Raw genomic sequence first — 16,329 nt, 5'->3', positions numbered from 1 at the left:
AATGTAGCTGGTTACAGTAACCTACTGGAAGGAAGTACAAAAGCTGGATATAGGTCCAGCGAAACTTTATTTAATAAGATAAACAAAGTACAATATAAGGGGGTAAACACAGGAACAAAGGAAACAACGACGATGGGAACAGGTAAATAAACAGGAGGTCAAAACACATAACAACTTACAAAAGGTAAAACAGACATTAGGGCAATATATTCACAAGGATAACAAGGTAAATGAAACAGATGAGAAACAATGGGAAGTGATCAGAACAGGGGATTATGGAAAATGTAGTCCGGGAGGAACAGATGACAGGGGAGAAACAAAAGGCAGACAACAGTGAATAATGACAGAACCCCCCTCTAATGGCCGGCTGCTGAAGCCCAAGAAGGGCTGGTCATGGAGGCAGAGCTAAGATGGAGCTAGAGACCAAGGATACCAGAGCAGAACAGGCAGAAAGCTGAGACCAGGGAAACCAGTGCAGATCAGGCGGAGAGCCATGAGACCAGGGAGAGCAGACCATATCGGATGGACAGTCAGGAGATCCAGAAGATTAGCGCAGAAGGCCAGAACACACCAGAGTATATTAGGCAGACATCTAGGACACCAAGGAGACCAGAGCAGACCAGGTGGATGGCCAGAAGGCCATAGGAGGCTCGAGGGACAGAGCCATGGAAGGCAGAGCCGTGGTAGGCTCGAGGGGCAAGGCCGTAGAAGGCTAAGCCATAGGAGGCTCAAGGGATGGAGCTGTGGAATGTAGAGCCGTAGGAGGTTCAAGGGACGGAGCCATGGAAGTCAGAGCTGTGGTCTCGAGGAGCGAAGCCGTAGACAGCAGAGCCGTGGGAGGGCTGAGACTTGGAAATGGAAGCCTTTCTTCTCCTCCACCTCCTCCAGGAGGCTGAAGTTGGCAATGCAGACTCTGGGATGGATGAGGCTGGCAACACTGACTCTGGGACAGACAAGGCTGGTAATGCTGTCTCAGGGATGGACGAGGCTGGCAAAGCTGGCTCAGGGATGGACGAGGCTGGCAAAGCTGGCTCAGGGATGGACGAGGCTGGCAAAGCTGGCTCAGGGATGGACGAGGCTGGCAAAGCTGGCAAAGCTGGCTCAGGGATGGACGAGGCTGGCAACGCAGGCTCTGGGACGGACACGTGGCTCATTGGCTGTGACAAGAGTGGGCATTTGCTCGTTGGCCGTGGCAGGCAAGAGTACTGATAATTTGTGGGGAAGGGTCTTCGTTGCCCTACTTACCGATATCAGTGGCGAATAATTCAACTTGGGGACAAGAGCCGTGGAACACTTGGAGCAATTTGTCGTGGAAGGCTGCTCTGTGACATGTCGTGGAGCGGACTCAGGCGTGGAAGACTCGTAAGCCAGAACTGGGATTGAGAGAGGAGGAGCGAGTGTTTCCTGGGTTAACCTCACGTACTCCCTCCATGCATGGTCTCCCGTCTCCGGCAAATCCCTCCACTGATGAGCTAATAGTCCAATCCGGTCCACAATCCCGAGATCCAGAGAAGCTGGCAATGGCATTGAAATTAAGGGAGTTTTCCCTTATGAGCAAATCAACTGGATAATCATCGCCGCTAGATACATTTGCGTGATCAGTTGTTCTGTAAAATATTGGAAGGAAGTAGAAGAGCTGGATCTAGGTTCAGCTAAACTGTGTTTAATAAGATAAACAAAGTACAATGTAACGGGGTAAACAAAGGAACAAAATAACCATCCACGATGGGAAAACACAGGAACAGAGGAAACAACCATGTTGGAAACAGGTAAATAAACAGGAGGTCAAACACATAACAACTGATAAAGGTAAAGCAGACATTCGGGCAGTATATACACAAGGATAACGAGGTAAATGAAACACAGGTGAGAAACAATGGGGAACAGCTGGAAGTGATCAGAGCAGGGGATTATGGGAAATGTAGTCCAGGAGGAACAGATGGCAGGGGAGAAACACAAGGCAAACAACAGTGAATCATGACAGTCTCTTTAATTAGAACATTTATCATCTTATGACTATCGAACCTGAACATTTTGGGATAGGATGGATAGGCCTCCCTCCTACAGTACAGATTTTATCAGCAGCAGTAAAGGAAATTTTTTTTACCTGTCCTGTAATGTTACTGATTAGTGTTGAAGATTAAATTAATTGTTAGTATTTAAAAAATAATAATAATAATAATTATAAAAGATTATTAAAATTATTATTAAAAATTATTCAGTCATTTCAGCCTCCAAATAAAAGTTTCAAGCTCCAAAAATAAAGCTAATCCATACTCTGACTCTGTTGGATTAATCCATGTGTTCTGAAGCAATACAAATGGCTTTGGGTGAGAAACAGAAAAGATACACATTCTTAAAAAAAATCTAAAACAAAAATCTGTTCTCTTTCAGTTGTTTCACAGTGCCTCACCATCTGTTGTATTTGTCTGAACAATTCTAGGTAGATAGCACTTTTTATTTTACTGTCTCCTAGGATGAATTGCTTTTGATGTAGTATTCTTAGTTTGTAAGTAACTTTGGATTTAAAAAAAATCCTAATGGAAAGGTAAATGGATACATTTCACCTTGTTGAAGGCAGGTTCTGAGTGCCCTCTAGAGGACAGTTGTAACGCTTGTCTTCACTGTTAAAGGAATTGTCTGGGTTCAATAAGTTAAGCTCATCAACAGCATTTGTGGCATAATGTTGATTACCACTGAAAATAACTGACTTGTCTGTCCACCCTCACTGTAAAATCGAGGTTACAGTGAGTCACATACAATGAAAGTGAATGGAGCCAATTTTTGGAGGGTTTAAAGGTAAAATGTGAAGCTTTCAATTTTAGAAAAACACAATAATTAATTAGTTAAACTTGTGTGTTATTTTTAATGGTCATCTTAGGGTTGCAGACGTATGTGTATACATCGTCATGGTAATAACATTGTAAAATTGGATATAACTTTATACAGAAAAGTTTAGTAATTGATTTTTTCACACTGAAATTATGTTAACATGCATATTGTTTATGTCTTGTTGCTATACTTATGAAACAATGTGCATTTCAACATTTAAGGATAGGCACCATCGATTTCCATTGTAAGTGCCTGTTTTGTTTTGGGAGTTTTGCATTTTAAGACTGCTGTAGAAAATGGATTGGCAGAATATTTTGTTATTGGTGTGCCTGCATTGCATGAACTGACAAATGAAATGCTAAATAAAATCTACTTAAAGAGATCCCACTCACTGTGGTGGAGCACCAATGTAGTTTTATTATTGTGAATTATTTCAAAAATTTCTGTTACACAGTCCTACAACTTTCACAACTGTCCATTACCGCCAGAGCTGTTACCATGCGCAGCACAAACGTATAGCACTTAGCAGTGGTCAAAAAGGATTTCCAAAATGGCTTTTGTATTATAAATTCAGAGATGTGGATTTGGATGGTAATTAAATTACCACACAAACTTGGTGTTTGTCAAAAAAACATTAGGTAATTTGGCTGGGAATTTTCTTGCTGGAAAAAAAAAACATGTCTGATTCAAACGGCAATGAAATTACTGACTACCCCCTGTAAAATTTTCCTTAGATACAGCTAGTTATCCCATTTTAGAGCTCCTTGTGTGCATTAAACCGATTTCCATGTGTAAGCCCATGTTATGTAGGTGTAGGACGTTGCGCAAACTGGATACAGATAATTGTAAAATAATTAAACAAACATACAAAAACCGTCCCATCCACTATGATGTCTATTATCATATTTTTAAACCACAATGTATCGTGCCACGATACACCATTACACCCCTCAAAACTAATGGTTGACTGATATGGGTTTTTCAGTGGACAAAGCTGATATTGATAACTAGAGCAGATTGGCTGATATACAGTGTTGGGTGTAATCTATAAAGTAATTAATTACTGTGATCTATTTACTTTTTCAGTACAAAAAGTAGTGTCTATAACAACACAAATGTCTGTACTTAGATTACAGTAGCTGAATTTAAATAAAGTGAATTACTTTTAATTACTTTACTTGGGCTACACATATTTCTGAAAAAAAAAAATTATACTATATATTTAGAATACATTTAAAACATGAATTGCTTAAATATGTACATATTTTTGTATTTTGTGACAGCTGAAGTGCGTGTGCCCAAAGGAGACAATGAACAAGCAGAAAATATAGACATTATTGAAAAAAATGGGCCTCATTCATGAAACATGACCAGAACAAATTTTTGGGTAAATCACCTAGAAAGCCGTTCTGACGTAAATTATAGGATTCATGAAAGTTTTCATTTTATAATATTTAATGCTAGTTGGTATGAACAAAATGTACACTTGCTCCTGACCACATGGAAATCATGCATAAGACACCTACAAGTTTTGTGTTCTTGCAGAAAAACTGAGTTTTGACAGAAGTGAAATGAAATAAGTAATTACAAAATTAAATGAGTAAGTTTAACCTTAAAAAATGTAAAAGAAGAAGAAAAAAACGTTATATTTTTAAATTAATGCATATAGGCTACATAAACGCTTTTCTTTGATGCATTCATTTACTTCTTAAAAGTGTATTCCCAAATCTGCTTCACAAATTTTATATTGTTTTTCCATCAGAATTGCTATAGGTATGGGGCAAAAAGATTGTGGAAAATAGTAGTTTTTGTTTGATTGTTTTTTATTTTTAATTTTTTATTTTGTATTAATGCCCACTAATGTGACTCATCTGAGAGTTTCTTCATTTGATATGGGCTCTATAATTTAGGTTTCATTATGTAGTAAAGGCATCAATAATAGCCATAAATAAGCATGTCACGAGCAAGTGCGTACACAATACAAAAGGGGGGAAAAAAAATTAAAATAGAAAAATGCCTGCACAGTTGTTGCAATTCTTTATTAGCTTATAGTGTCTTGGTCTTCTTCAGGAATTCTTTAAATTTCCTTGAAGATTATTCAAGTTGCAAGGGAAATAATGTTACTGGTGTTACCATCATGATTTCCCTGAGAAGTTTCACCAATGATGCTGGTGATAAACACAACTGAATCAGATAAGGTTAATGGTGGTGGACATCCTCCTGCCGCCGTGAAACAGAAACTGAAACAGCTTCATGTCAAACTATTTTTATTGATCTTTTGAACTGTTTGATTCATAAAGAACCTCCTGCAGCCAGAAGATCCTCACCTGAGGGTTCCTCACTTTCTTTATGACCAAACCAGCATGTTTGCTAAAAATTTTGTGATTCGTATGCACTTCATCTTAAAACCATTTCATCACTTTTGCATGTACTAGCACGTCTGATGTCTTCCATATAGTGTGTTTTCAATGGCGTGGATTATAATAACCGAGAAGGAAAGTGCACAAGCCCCTTATTTACGTATGTTTGGAATTCACTAATACATCTGGGGGCTAAGTTCCGGAAAGTTTTTGGGAAGGTCCATTTTACGTGCAAATTACTCCAAATGTATATATACTCATATATTTATGAAAGTTTCATGAATGAAGGCCTGTTGAGCAGAAAAACAAAACTGTTTCACTGAAACAGAATTTGTGCATTATTCAATGACAAGGTTGTTGAAATACTTTGGAACAAACACAAAAGGGATCTCACACTTCTGTTAATTGGCCAAGTGGGCACAGGTATTGGTCAATGCTACTAATCATAAAATAGTTCAATATTAGCCAATGTATTGGCCTAACTGATAAATCGGTTGATCAGATGATCTGAATTTATTGGCTACTAGTTTTAATCTTGGAAACTAGTAGCAGAGAGGGACCGATCAAATGTTTACTTAATGAAGATATGGTTCAGTATATGGCAACATGTATATGTAACAGATACTCAGACTCGATGGTAGTGTTAAACCCGGAGGTGTAGTTTATTGAGGGATAAAGGAGAGCTGGTAAACCTGAGTGAAGACTGCAGTGCAATGGAGAGGAGATCACCTGAACTTGACGAATGAGCAATGGAGCTAGGAGCTTGAACATGCTGGAGCGTTGGAGAGGAGAACTTCGAAGAACGTTGCTGGGACGTAGGAGCGAGGAGCTTGGGGTGAAGATTAAGTAACGTCTCGAGGAGAAACCAGGTAAGTGAGTCTGTGATCTACGTAGAGACCAGACAAAGAGTGACAGGAGAGTAGAGCTTATATGATGTGAAGCTGATTGATGTGGGAACGAGTTTCAGGTGCAGGTGATTAGTATTCGGGAGAGAGAGATCGTGGAGTGTAAGTGCTGGGAGTGTCAGGAGGAACTGTGACATTACCCCCCTCCAGGGGCCGCTCCAGAGGGGCGTGCAACCTGGCGTTGAGTAGGCCGGGCCGTCTTACAGGAGTAATGGTTGGGAAAAAGCACCAGTAGGATCCTGTTCTGAGGAGCGAAGAGAGAGGGGCGGGTGGTGAGGCTTCAAAAGAGAGACATGAAAAGCAGGATGGATACGGAATTCTGGTGGGAGTTGGAGTTGGAAGGTGACAGGGTTAATTTGTTTAGAAATCGTGAAGGGACCAATGAAACAGGGACTTAGCTTCTTGCAAGGGAGGCGCAGTCTGATGTCTCTCGTGGACAGCCACACCTTTTGCCCAGGATGGTAGGTCGGAGTGGGGACTCTGTGGGTGTGAGCAGAACCTTTCTGGTGGCGTACTGCCCGTAGCAGGTGGTGGTGTGCCAAGTCCCAGACACTTTCACTCTCCTTGAATCAGTAATCGACTGCTGGCAGCTCAGAAGGTTCACCGGACCATGGGAATAAGGGAGGTTGGTAGCCCAAAATACACTGGAAAGGGGTAAGCTTGGTGGAGGATTGACGTAGGGAATTTTGAGCGTACTCTGCCCAGGGTAGAAAACGACTCCAGCAATTTGACGGTGAAGACAGAAGGTTCTCAGGAAGCGACCGATCTCCTGAATCGTCCTTTAAGTCTGCCCATTACTCTGAGGATGATAACCTGAGGTGAGACTGATGGTTACACCTAGGAGAGAAAAGAAGGCCTTCCAGACTCGGGAGATAAACTGAGGTCCGCGGTCAGAAACGATGTCTTCAGGGATTCCGTAGTTGTGGAAAACATGATTGAAAAGAGCCTCAGCAGTTTCTAGGGCGGTGGGAAGTCCCTTGAGAGGGAGTAGTTTGCAGGCCTTGGAGAAACTATACACTGCGACCAGGACGCAGGTATAACCCTCGGAAGAGCGTAGATCAGTGATGAAATCTACTTCTAGATGTGACCAGGGACGACGAGGAATGGGCAGAGGGAGGAGTTTGCCAGCAGGAAGTCGGCGTGGGGTTCGGGAGATGGCACATTCAACACATCCTTGGAGGAACCTTCAAACATTTTGTTCCATGCGTGGCCACCAGAATCAGTCCTGGAGAAGGGAGAGGGTTCTATTACTCCCCGGGTGACCAGTACCCAAGGAGGAGTGTAGAGAATCAATGAGGATTAAACGTAGGGAAGAGGGAACATAGGTCTTATCTGCAGGACAATTAGGTGGAGCTGGGTCGGTGGCAGTCGCTTCAGCGATGTCATCGTCCAGAGACCATTGAATGGGACTAACCACTATGTTGGGAGAAAGAATGGTATCTGGGACCTCCTGGACTTCCTCTGGAGCATAGAGACGAGAAAGAGCGTCTGTTTTGACATTCTTGTTTCCTGGGCGATAGGTGATAGAGAAGTCGAAACGGGAGAAGAAAAGTGCCCATCGTGCTTGTCGAGGGTTTAGGTGGCGAGCCTCACAGAGATATTCAAGGTTTTTATGGTCTGTTAGCACTAGAAAAGGGTATTTGGCTCCTTCAAGCCAATTTCGCCACTCCTCTAAAGCCAACTTGATTGCCAGAAGCTCCTGGTTACCGATATTGTAATTCAGTTCAGTTGGGTTGAGTTTCTTAGAAAAGTAGGCACAAGGATGGAGTCTGGATGGTTTCCCCTGCTGCTGGGAAAGGACAGCTCCCACGCCAGTGGTGGAGGCGTCTACTTCAACTAGGAATGGTTTGTTAGGGTCAGGATGGTAGAGAAGGGGTGCTGTAGTGAAAGCTACCTTAAGTTGTTGGAAGGCAAAGGAGGCCGAGAGGGACCAGGCAAGGGACTTGGGCTTGGACTTCAGGAGTGATGTCAGCGGAGAAGAGAGGGAGCTGAAGTTCTTAATGAATCGGCGGTAGAAGTTGGAGAAACCCAGAAAGCGTTGGAGCTCCTTAATAGTTGTAGGAGTGGGCCAGGCTCACACCGCTTCTACCTTACCCTCATCCATCTGGATTCCTTCAGGACTGATGTTGTAACTGAGAAATTGGAGAGTTGGAGAGATTCCCAACACAAGCTCGACGTGCTGACGATGGTCAGTTTTATTCGCGGAGTAAACAAGAATATCATCAATGTAAACGATGACAAACTGGTTGAGGTACTCCTGGAAAACCTCATTCATGAAGCCTTGGAACACTGCTGGGGCATTGACCAGGCCATAAGGCATCACCCGGTATTCGTAGTGGCCAGTTGGGGTAATGAATGCTGTTTTCCATTAATCTCCCCTCTGGATGCGAATGAGATTATAGGCGCTGCGTAGTTCAAGTTTAGTGAAGATTGTCGCTCCTCTCAGCAATTCCAGTGCAGCAGGAACTAGGGGAAGAGGATACCGGAACTTTACAGTTATCTTGTTGAGGGAACGATAATCAATACAGGGGCGGAGACCGCCATCCTTCTTGGCCACAAAGAAGAAGCTAGAGGCAGCAGGGGAAGTGGAAGGACGGATGTAACCCTGGGAGAGAGCCTCCTTGATGTACTCCTCCATGGCGGTCTGTTTTGGAATGGAGAGGGGGTAGATCTTACCTCTGGGGACAGGTTCGCCCAGAAGGAGGTCGATAGCACAGTCCCAGGGTCGGTGAGGTGGTAATCGTGAGGCCTGAAGGGGGCAGAAAACGTCCTGGAAGTGGGAGTAGCAGGAGGGAATCTCTACGGACTGTGAGCTGGTCAGGCTTTCGATCGTTGTGGTGTTCAAATTGATAAGGGGTTCCTTGGAAATAGGAAGATGATTAGGAGCGGGAAGGTTAGGAAAACAGGTGGGGAAGCATTTGGCTCCCCACTTCAGAACATCACCAGATGACCAGCAGATGACAGGAGAATGACGGATGAGCCAGGGCTGGTGTAGGATAATATCGGTAGTGGAGTTATCGAGTATGGAGGTGCGGAGGGATCCAAGCTGTGAGTAAGCGCTTGCCGGAAAGTGTTTACTAGGGTTTGAATGGGATCGGGTCCTGCCGGGTTCATGATTATATTGTAGGTCTGGTCTTCTGTAACAGATACTCAGACTCGATGGTAGTGTTAAACCCGGAGGTGTAGTTTATTGAGGGATAAAGGAGAGCTTGTAAACCTGAGTGAAGACTGCAGTGGAATGGAGAGGAGATTACGGTAACTTGACGAAGGAGCGATGGAGCTAGGAGCTTGAACATGCTGGTGCGTTCGAGAGGAGAACTTCGAAGAATGTTGCTGGGACGTAGTAGCGAGGAGCTTGAGATGAAGACTAAGTAATGTCTCGAGGAAAAAGCAGGTAAGTGAGTCTGTGATTGACGTAGAGACCAGACAAAGAGTGACAGGAGAGTAGAGCTCATATGATGTGAAGCTGATTGATGTGGGAACGAGTTTCAGGTGCAGGTGATAAGTATTTGGGAGAGAGAGATCATGGAGTGTAAGTGCTGGGAGTGTCAGGAGGAACTGTGACAGTATATGGATGTTGTTGAGACAGGAGGGGATCTTGCAGAGACTAATTCCCCAATTCAGCTGCTACACAGATTTTATTACACAGATAAAATATTTAGCTTCTCATCTCAAAGGGCAGAGGGACGATTCACATGTTGTCGTACATCTCCAGCAGGAATGAAGCCCAGAATTTCCACTGCCAGAGAGAGCAACTTTAAAATGATTTATTTTTGTATTATTTTTTTCTCTTTTCTCCCCAATTTGGAATTCCCAGTGCGCTCTAAGTCCTCGTGGTGGTGTAGTGACTCGCCACAATCCAGAAGGCTAAGGACAAATCTCAGTTGCTTCCTCGTCTGAGACCATCAAGCCATGAACCAAGTGCCCCACAGAGAGCGAGATTATGGTGGCCACAAGGATTTTAACCCAAAGTTACTCTACCCTCCCTAGCAACTGGGAAAATTGGTTGTTTAGGAAGCCTGACTGGAGTCACTCAGCATGCCGTGGATTCAAACTTGTGACTCCAGGCGTGGTAGTCAGCGTCTTTACTTGCTGAGCTACCCAGGCCCCCTAAAATTATTTCTTAATGAATTTCTGCACACCCAGAGCTGGTATCAGCAAAACAATACAGTGCAAGACAACACTGCAGCAGTCGAGCCATGCCAGTATTTATGCTGTATACATGAAAACATGCTGTACCTCCACTGCATTTGCATGTACACATAGTGTGGATAAACATACTCTCTCTCTCTCTCTCTCTCTCTCTCTCTCTCTCTCTCTCTCTCTCTCTCTCTCTCAATTCAATTTATATTCTGTCAATTTTTTGGGGGAAATAGGTTAATTTGCTTATTTCTTTGAGTTTTCTTTGCCAATGATGGATTTCTTCTTCTTCTTGAGTCGTGTTTTGTATTTGTTTAAATTTTGCCTGCCTGAATTTAATTGATACATTTAGCTGGTGCTTGTCCACTAACTACTGCAAAGGGTCACTCTCTGGGTGTGCTGCTCTGTCTATAAACGCACAGTGATGGTGATTTTCTAGGGAAGAGTCTGATAGGTGGAACAAGCATTTACTGGCTCTCTTTTGAATGCCAGTCAAGAGAGGAAACGTGTGTGTGTGTGTGTGTGTGTGTGTGTAAATGGGTGCATCACTGTTTAGTCGACTCTTCCCTCTTTTTGTGACAGGAACTGATGTATTTTGCTGCTAGTGAAATGCAGTCTCTTTGTTCACCAAGTAAATATTGAGCTTGTGCATCATTCTTCAACTTTTTGAAGTCGGGACAAATAATTTAAAATTTGGGAAAGAAGTGTTTTCGAATTTCATTATAATTAGGGCAGGTGGTTAAGAAGTGCAGCTCTGTTTCAATTTGTCCTTGGTTACAGTACGGGCATAACCTGCCCTCTCTGGGCATCCAGCTCTGTCTGTATCTGCCCTTCTCTATCACAAGGCTGTGGTTGCTCAGTCTGTACCTTGTCATGTGCTTCCTCAAATTGTGGTCTCTGACTGTCTCAGGTATTCTGCTGTTGTGTAATCTCTGTTTAGGGCCAAATAACATTGTAGTTTGCTTTGTTTATGTGTTGTTTCATTCCAATAAGTTCGGTAGTTTTATTTTTGTGCGTTAATCATTTGGTTGGGCCAGATTGTGTGGATGAGGGTGTCCGTGTCCTGAGGCTGATTATTGTTAGTCGTGTTAGTCTGTTTGTGGAGCCTCAGGACCAGCTGAATGAGGGGACTCTTCTCAGCGTTCACTTCGTTGTTTTTAAGGGCTTTAAAATTATAAGAGTTGGGGTCACTCAGTTTTAGATGTTTCCAAAATGTAATGGCTCTTTTCGCAATGTGGATTAAAAGAGGGTATTGGCCTAATTCTGCCATGCATGCATTATTAGGTGTGTTTACCCTAAGAATGCTTTTACAAAACTCTGTATGCAGGGCTTCAATTGGATTTTTGAAGATATGGTCTGATGTTCTAAAATTTGGTAAGAATCCAATTTGACTTTTGCTTAAGGCATTGTGTTGGGTAAGGAAGTGAACGAGTCTTGTGTTGATGATACTGCAGAACATCTTCCCCAGATTACTGCTCACACAGATGCCTCTGTAACTGTTTGGATCTAATTTGTCTCCACTCTTGAAAATGGGCATAATGAGTCCTCTATTCCAGGTGTCAGGGAAATGACCAACACTCAGAACAAAGTTGAACAGTTTCAGTGAGGCCAATCTTAATTTGTGCTCTGTGTTCTTCAGCATTTCATTGAGGATGCCATCTGGTCCATTTGCTTTTTTGAGTTTTAGGGCCTGGATTTTATCAATCAGTTAATTTTCTGTGATGGGGTAGTCTAATGGGTTTTGGTATTTACCAATTTTATGTTCCATATTGATTATTTTTTCATATATTTGGGTTTGTTCTGGGTTAATTTTTATTTCACTATAAAGTTGTTCAAAGTGATTTTTCCAGGTGTCTCCATTTTGTATGGCTGTTTGTTCATGTTGTTTTTTATTCAGGGAATTCCAATTGTCACAGAATTTGTTAGAATGTATCGATTCTTCAATAGTTTTTAGCTGATTTTGCATGCACTGTTCTCTCTTTGTTCTGGGTGTATTTTTATACTGTTTTAGTTCCTCACAATATTGATGGCGTAAATCTGCATCGTTTGGTTTTTCGTTTGATAATTGTCTTAATATTTTCTCATTGTTTTATAGTTTAAATCAAACCATTTTTCATTCTCTTGTTTGTTTTTATGGTATTTCTTGGAGGATTTGGGGTTAGATAATGTTGCCAAATAATCAAATATATAATTTATGTTCTGCACGGCCAGATTTACATCATCTCCATCATGAGGATAAACTCTGCAGAGGAAGTTGTTTATAAGTGAGCATACTTTTGGATGGTCCATTGCTGTCACATATTTTTCTGTGCTGTGCTCTAATGTTGTACAGCTTACTGGGCTGTGAATTTATGTTCAAATGTTTGGTCCTTTTTAGATAAATGGTAATGTAGGGCCTCATGTACTGTATTCAGATACAAGACAAAGGCAGGCCAAACACAGTTGTAAAGCCTGACTGAGGCCCACAAAAACAAAGTCATAAATCTTACTGATAAAAACCGCTCCAAAATCAAACAAAGGGAGTACAAAACAGACTACAACTCCCAAGAAGCCTTGCTCACTTTACAACTGTGTAAAAATTCCAAAGTATCGAACTCTCAACTCCTATTGGATAAGGCACTCAAAAGAACGCACCTCAACTATGATGTCATCAGGAGTAGAAATACAGCGAAAATCGTTCTGTACCTCGCTTCCAGTGACTTCACCCGCCGTGCACAGACGCAGTCATCACTGCTCTCAGGTGTTGCCTCGTTGCAAAAGGAAGTAACGTGCAACTTGAAACTGTGGCCATACAATCTCCATCTCGCTGGACGAGTTGAGATTACATTGTGTTCCACCGAACACTTTAAAGGATCTGAAGGAAACCGCCGAGCAATCCACAGCTTTTGCCTGCAGAAGTGAAGAAAGAAGGATCCCCTTTCCTCTTCAGTCAGGTTAACGTAGCTGATTTCTCAAACAAAGCGAGAAAACGGCCTTCCGTCTTCACCCGAGCATCAAGGAACCGAATCGGAGTCGAATGACGGATGAACACACGTTCTACATGCGCCCTCAAGCGATTTAAGTAAGAGGTTAACATCTGGGCAGAGATAGGATATTTAGGTGCGTTATTCTTGTGGATCCAGTTTATTGTTTGTACAGTTTACGGACAGCGGAGTCCGCACATTTGTTGCTAATAATAGTCAAGCTATTGATGTAACAAACTGATATCACAAAAGAAAGTTTTCTGTGTTGTAATCAACTAAGTTGGACTGTTGTGTTTTTACGCCATCGCGGATGAGACCAGCAAACTGTTTATCCATAACAGTTGCCTTCTCTCCCACAATCGTGAAACCGGCTTCAGCGCCACCACTCTCTCTCTCTCTCTCTCTCTGTCATACTAACCACACACACACACACACACAGACAAGACATACAAGCGAAAGACACGCTGCACACGGGCAAACGCCATTAACCGGCTTCACTCCGCGCACATTCGCGGCCATACTCTCTGGCCGGAAATCTCGCATGACGTACACTCCATGATAGTCACATCCGCCATTTTGTGTGCGTCACTCCTCTCTCTACACACACACACACACACACACACACACACACACACACACACACACACACACACACACACACACACATACATGTTGGTCTACCTATCATTATGAGGACTTTCCATAGACATAATGACTTTTATACTGTACAAACTATAGATTCTATCCTCTAAACCTAACACAACCCCTAAACCTAATCATCACAGAAAACTTTCTGCATTTTTACATTTTCAATAAAACATTGTTTAGTATGATTTTTAAGCGTTTTGAATTATGGGGACACTAGAAATGTCCTCATAAATCACATTTATAGCATAATACCCTTGTAATTACTAATTGCAAAATTGTCCTCGTAAATCACAAAAACACGCGCACACACACACACACACACACACACACACACACACACACACACACACACACACACACACATACCGTCCTCTCATGTGTTATAGGCTTATTTTAGTTACTATATCTAATCATCTCACTGTTTAGTTTGTCGTTGAATGACGGAAGTTTATTGACTGCATTGTATTGATTATTAATTGATATTATATTTTCAGTAAACTTTGTTATAATTAAAAGAGAAGTATTTTGGTTTGTTTGCATACACATGTGTTAAAGGCTGGCAGGGGATGCCAGTGCTCGAATTCACCCCTTCGTTGTTCCCTTTTTAATCTTGATGATCTACGGACATCAATTTTCCTAAGAGAACAATCTAACATTGAGACTGTTATACGGTCTGGTTATTAGTCCCTGATTCCAGGGTGGTGCCCCGTCTACATTAATCCTAATTAATATTCTATTAATTTTAATAATTAATTATTATCTTTGATGATAATTAATATTCTGTTAAATTTGATGATTGTTGATTTAAAGGATTAAAAAAGATAACATTGATTCAAATCAATGTTCTATTGATTTTAATAATTAATGATTATCTATGATAATTATTAATTATTGCTAATACCCAAACCCGCTCCTAAACTGTGAAACCTACAGTAATTTGGCTGTGATCGGATAGGGGTGTTAGTGGTCTGACTGTGAATGCTCTGAAAGAGAATAGATCTACATTTCTGATCATGTAATCTACTGTTGAGCAACCATGAAATTAACTGTAGATGTACCTTCCCAGACCCCCCAGCCTGCTGTTGACGAGGTACAGACCGAGGCTTTGACAGAGCTCAATCAGAAGCCCATTTATATTCACTTGGGCATCAGAATTATACCTTGGGAAGTTTACTATGTTTGTGGGAAGTTCTGTACAAAAATATGGTTATTTCCATTTTCTGTAGTGTAGTGTAGTGTTTTGGCATTTAGATCCCCACAGATCAACACACTTTCCTGGGACTGGAAGTGGTTAATTTGACTGTGGAGAGATTCAAAGATGTTCTCATTATAGTAAGGAGATTCAGGGGGAGGAATATAAAGAGCACATAAGAACATGTCTTTTGATTTTTGGATAAGGTGCTTGTTGATTTTGAGCCAGATGTGTGATTCTTCTTTTTTATGGATGTAATTATCAATTTCTTGTTTGTGCCAGATTATGATGCCCCCTGAATCTCTCCCACGTGTGATTATTTCGTGCTTTCTAGAGGATAGAGATGTTTCACAGTATCCTGAGGGACAAAGAGTGACTTTATCAGTTCTGTTCCAAGTTGGCTGTAGTATTATTATGTCCATGTTTGATATGTGTTTCTTAAAATCTAAGTTTTGGATTTTGTTACCAAAACTGGATGAATTAATACCCTGAATGTTCCACATTGTAATCGTTAATGATCTCATTTTGTCATCAAGTTTAACAATTCTACAATCTTAATAATGCTCTAGAGTAATACAAACCTAAGTCTAACATAGCATCAAAGTATACATGTGTAAACTCTATATTTTTAAATATAATGTATGCATCTCTTTTACTCACAACAACTGTTCCAGATGTGTGCAAATAAATTTGAGAAGGTCCTTAATCTCTAATAGGTTGGTGTGGCTCAGTCCTTTCAGGGCTGCAGCATAACTCAGCTGCTCATGGTGCTCGGGCCGGTGGGGGTGTAGATGTGGACTGGGCCGCTGTTCTGCTGAGATGCTGTTCCTTGCTGGAGCTGCTCTTGGTCTTCTGTGGTTGTGGTGTCAGTAAAAAATGGTCCTGTGGTGCAGGGAGTTGTTGATGGTGGTAGAGAGCAGGGTGTGGAGGTCCAGGCCATGGGCGGGGGGTCCAGTATGCAGGTGCAGGGGGGCAGGATGTGGATGGTGAAGCCCAGGGCGAGGGGTGTTGGTACAGTGATTTGGCGATAGGGTGCAGGTCTCTGGGTAGGGATTGTAGTGTAGGGCTCAGCTGAGTATGAAGAGACAATGTTTTGTGGTGCTGCGTCAATAAACCGTCTCGCTGGCTGATGGGTAGTGGCTGCTCTGGTGTTCTTTGGAAGGCTGCCAGGAGTTCGGCCCAGGGCCACGTCTTTAAGTGTTTTTGCAAACATATGAACACTGTCTTTATGGAGGTGGACGTGGTCATGGAGGTGGTGGATGTCTAATGTGGGATGATGTGCCAGGTGA

This window comes from Xyrauchen texanus, chromosome 4 (assembly GCF_025860055.1).
Source record: "Xyrauchen texanus isolate HMW12.3.18 chromosome 4, RBS_HiC_50CHRs, whole genome shotgun sequence".
Lineage (NCBI taxonomy): Eukaryota > Metazoa > Chordata > Actinopteri > Cypriniformes > Catostomidae > Xyrauchen > Xyrauchen texanus.
The sequence above is the reverse complement of the archived record's forward strand: the minus strand, read 5'-3'. Positions refer to the sequence as shown.